A 5199-nucleotide genomic window follows, 5' to 3' on the forward strand; every position below is an offset into this window, starting at 1 on the left:
TTGCTGACACAAAATGTTTATTCTTTAGCTTGCCCTGTTCGACAACAGCCTGTGTGCCAGACCATAGATTTAATTGAGGTGGATAATTGCTAAAAGTAATCTGCATTAAGCTTGTGGTTGCTCAAATTCAGTACAATGACATATGAGGTGAAGTGATATAGGCAAATATTTAAACTAATGATGTGCATAGAGGCACTTGACCTGTGTGAAAGACTGTCGTCTTATTATGAGCCATTGTTGAGATATAGAGCACACCTGTGAAAACAACTAATATGCTGAACCCTGTATGAAACATCTAAAAGTACGTGATGGAGAAGCTGAATTGAATATGAAAGTGCAAGTCTTTGCCACTATGGGCAAAGCACACAACCACTGTGTGAGGTTGCGTTGCGGTCTCTTCTGAGCTGATGAGCAAGCTACACATTATCAGATCGAGAGCTGTCTGAGGACTACTCAAAGAGAGGGAAACAGAGCTATGATAACTGTGATAACTGGAGTGTGCAGCGTTTCCGTGAGCAGTTTTCCTGCATCTTGACTCATGTGTGTGGAGTGTTCATAGCATCAGCATCATGTTTTTGTTTATTTGTTTTGTTGAGTTAAAAATAATTAGATAAACTTGTGATCCTGCCTATGGATCACCATGGCACATATCATCAGCCATATGATTTATTTATGCAACTGACAAAGTGAGTGTGAATGTGTCTGACGTCACAGTGTTTTTGTGCGCTGTGTAAAAGTAATTGCCTCTGATTGTGAGAGCGCTGATTCTGCAGGTCACCAGCTATTGTAAAGAAAGAAAAAAAGAGTGAAGAAGAAAGAATTTGTATTGTAGATGAAAAAAAAACAAAGGAAAAAGGTTTTGTGTTGATTAGCCAAAAACAACTACAATTTCATTTTCTGCTTTTAAGAAAGGATTGTTCACAAAAACACACACACAGAGAGAGAGAGAGATGTGTGTTGATTAAGCAGTGATGATAATAATGAAAATGTCTTAGTTTGTTAGTTTGTCACTTTCAGGTGAAAAGCAGACCTGAATCAATTTTCCACATGCAGCGGTCGGAAGAAAGTTATAGTTTAACATCATTGGAAACATGCAGGCCAAGTTTCTGGCTGACTTATTTACAGCGCCATGTGTTTCTCAACCTCACAAGCAAGCTCTCACTCCTCCCTGAAGACAAGGAATGCAGCTCCAAAGAGCAATAACATGGCAGATAAAGAGACAGCAGCAAAGTCCTGAGCAAAGAGTCCCAGCAAGCAGCAGCAGTGTGGACAAACAGCATCGGAGAAGAAGAGCAAACCCATCATCCTGCCTGATCGGATGAATGGCACTGTGTTTACAACAAGCTGCAACTTCACTGTGCATGTGAAAAGAACGTTTGAGGAGAACTGAGGAGACTGTTGGAGTTTGACATTTGCCACCTTGGAGTAAAATGGCAAGAAGAGACAGTGAAACACAGGACAAAGTTGAAGGAGAACTGCCGGCTGTTGGACTGTCAAAGTGGGAGAGGACAACAGAGTGAGAGTAAGTGGAAACACAGAGGAATGCTGTTATTTAATGTGGGAAATCAAAATTTGGGTTAGCAAACCTGGGGAAAAGAAAACTGACTGCTTAAGTTGGAAAATTGTGAAGGGGTCTGAAACACTGCAAAAAAAGAAACATATACAAAATCACACACACAAGCAGAACATGCATTAACCCTACTAACACTTACAAACACAAGAGAGCTCATGAAGATTAGACAACATCTTAAGCATGTGAGTCTGTTTATCATCTTGTCCAAGTCACCTCGTGTGATGCAAAGACCAGTGGACTCATAGCACATTAGTTAAGAAATGGTCAAATAATAGCAGAGAAGTGTGTAGGAAAGGCAGCTTTAAGAACATGCCCTGCTGGAGATGCAGCTCCACAGACATTGATTAAACCTGCCTAATAACACAAACACACATGCAATGAAAATTAGCTTGTTATCTCTCATCAGTGTTTAAAATAGTGTGAATTTAACAGACACTTGTTATCAAATACTGAATTTATCCAATGCTGACAATTAACTCTCTAGGTTGCAGGACAACAGTTTAACTTTTGTGGAAAAAAAAAAAAGATTCTGGTTTGACCAACCAGTGATCAGACAATAAATTTAGTCGGTGATATAGTAAATTGGGAAATGCTTGCTGCTTGATTGATGCAGCACAAGTAATTTACTGTATGAGGGAAATTCTATTTTTGTGATAACATTTTGAACGTGCATTTCTGTTGTCCTGTCAACTTAGTGGGTTAATAGCTGATATGCAAATTAGTTGATCGTTCTTAGATTAAGGAAAGGTGACTGAATTTTAGCACGAGTGAATGAGATGTGTTGGAGTTTGTTGTGTGTTGAGTGGAGACTCTAAAACACTGAGTTTCCTATAGGGCTTCGGAGCGTGATGTCACGGGGGTGGGCGTGGAAAGGATTTTGGCCCGATTCACCATTTTGGGGGTCTAAGCTAGGAGCGATAGCATAGCCATGGTTCGTACTTGCTGTGTGCTCGGCTGCAATGTTCGATCTTACGACCGGCACGGGAATAAGGTTGGATTGTCTTTTTATGCTTTCCCAACCTGGAAGCGACATGAGGCAGCTCGTGTATCGATGTTACCAAACGAAGGCGTCTAGCCTGGATAGCAGCTGTGAGACGAGCTGACGTGCAGTTCTCTTCCATCTCCAAATATCTGTTGGTGCTCCAGACAGTTTCATTCCGGTAAGTTCTAAATATGTTCATATCACTCTTTATAGCCTATTAGTTTCATTTTCGATGCGCTCTGAGCTCATAGCAAATTAGAACAAACATCCTACTGAGTGATTTTGCAGAACTACCGTCTATTTATAGAGTTGCTAATTATTTGGCATTATTGCAGCAAACCAGCCGATGAAATGGATGAAACATCATGACTGGTTTCCAGCGCTACACGAGGGACCTGCTTCAAACAAACCACCATGCCAATCAGATTACTTCTTCCATGTGAGGGTGAAGAGGTGACCCTTCTGGATAAGATGGTGAAGGTTTGCTGCGTTTGGTGAACAGTGTGATAATAAAACCAGAGAAGAATGAAACCTGCTCCTGTTAAATGTTCTTAAGTCTTGTGCTGTTATTTTTTCAAAAGATACAGTAAATAAAGTAATGTTAGTAGTGGGTGATATCATGTAAACACTCATGATTTGGTGTAAACATTTTGTCATTTGTAAACTGTAAATGACATGGATTCTACACTGTTACTGATGTGATGTTCTATAAAGTGGTTTTAATATAAAAAAAAAAGGCAAAATAATTTAGTTTCTTTATTCAACTTTTGAACAGTGGGACTCAGTCAGTACATATTCAGTAAATGCAAATTATTTACACAGCAGTGCACTACAGGCATACATCTAGACCCCTAGATAAAACATGATGGCATTATAGCAGTGACAACTCCTCCACAGTAGCAGGTGGGATTTTTCTTTTTTGAGGACGGCTCCTTTTACCCGTCACTACAGATGGTCTGTGTATGTTTTGATCAAGAGCCTTTTTTTGGGCAGCTGAAGAGAAGTCGTCTATCTTATGGCCAACCTCTGGGTGTATCTTGGTATTATTACCAGGCAAAACCCAGTATGCAGGTTCATCTGTAACAGTCCTTGTGCCACGGATCAACACTGTTCCGTCTACTTTAGACAGAAGAGCAGCGACGTGGGTGCAGGTCTCTGCGACTCCGGCCATACAGGTGCAGCGGGCGGCTTCAACCTTCCCTGTGATGCTCACAGTGACCCATGGCTGCAATGCTGGTTCATTCAGTCTTAGAGTGCAGCACCTGAAACACACACAGACAAAGTTCATTTAAAGACAAGAACTATGAGCCAAGGCCGACACAAATGTGTTTAATCTACTTTATCATAAATGTAACAAAGTGTCAAGAAAGTTAGCACATACATGTCATTTTTCATTTCTTTATGTGTCCATCTATAGAACGCTGCATGTTATAGTCTAAATCTGTCTGTTCTGTCAGAAACCTGCCTGCAGAAAATGAACCTAAAGTATGTAATGCAAGGATGTCATCACTTTAGAGATGGAGAAAGCATAAAGTGACAATTATGAATCACTTAATATGTTAAGGAGATTCTGCAGGTCATTAATCAAAGTATAAAATTAAAATAAAATGTATTTTCAGTGACACAAGATACAAATATGGAAGCAAGATGTATAATTAGAATTATTTATAATAAACATTAATAAATCATTGCAATTTCTTTAACCATAGAGAATAACTAAATCCTTCAGGACAGTGTCTCATCAATGCACTGAACTCACTATGTTATCCACCTAACAGTCTCCACATGTTCTCACTGTAATTTCCCCTCATGAATGAATTTATGCTGCAGTAATCTGAATGTTTGCAGGGAAATCAAACGCATTTCACTCGCTGTACTCGAGCTGACTTACCTTTGATTGAATGACGACTTGTACGCGCTGACTCCACAGATAAGGTATGAAATATATCAGGCTACGTCAATAGCGGTTGGTCTTCAGGGTTTCTACTCCACGGCCGTATTTCATACGGGTCCACATTTCCAATGCACGCTATTTTCTGCAAGTACCGCCGCTTCGCCTCTGGACGCAATCGGTCTCTATACAGTCCATTCTCTTTTAAGCTGCTTTTAAGCATCTTGTAATCGTCGTTCCAACACAGTGTGTTTGATTTGATTCGTAGACCCCGAAAATGCCGCCGCGCTCCCACAATGCATTGCGGCGTGACGTCAACTCCGAAGCCCTATTTTGATGTGCGAGTGAATCCTGTACCTAGATACACAATTCTGGATACGTCAGAACAAACTTCCTTTGTGAAGTTCATGACACCATGTCACATGTTTTAGGATGAAGGGAAAAAGGAAAACTGAATAAAATCTGTGGCCTAAATGAGTGAAGAGCACAGACCTGGGGATTAAACTCATAGCTAATAGGACATTAGGGTTATGTTGTGTGTTGTGCAGCTGATGGTTGGTTTGGAGTGAATCTAGCTGAAAATTTTTCCTTTTGTTGTGAAGTTGAGCCTGCCAATTAGTATGATGGTATGATAAACCATGCTAATGGTATGATTTACCCTCCTGAGATGAGGAGCTTGTGTCATGACTTAACAAGGCTTTTTTATTTTGATACTTTCACAGTGCACTGAAAGTTTTGTTCGATAATCTCTGT

At 40.2% G+C, this 5199-nt stretch overlaps 1 long non-coding RNA gene across 1 annotated transcript; it reads right to left on the minus strand.

Annotated features, from left to right (window-relative positions):
- Positions 1-3298: 3298 nt before the first annotated feature.
- On the minus strand, positions 3299-4747 carry LOC143414378 (uncharacterized). The gene is made up of 2 exons (XR_013095001.1): positions 4447-4747; positions 3299-3817 (listed from the first exon to the last, which is right to left on the minus strand). It is a non-coding gene; the product is annotated as an uncharacterized LOC143414378 (long non-coding RNA).
- Between the last annotated feature and the right edge of the window lie 452 nt (positions 4748-5199).

This window comes from Maylandia zebra, linkage group LG20 (assembly GCF_041146795.1).
Source record: "Maylandia zebra isolate NMK-2024a linkage group LG20, Mzebra_GT3a, whole genome shotgun sequence".
Classification (NCBI taxonomy): Eukaryota; Metazoa; Chordata; class Actinopteri; order Cichliformes; family Cichlidae; genus Maylandia; species Maylandia zebra.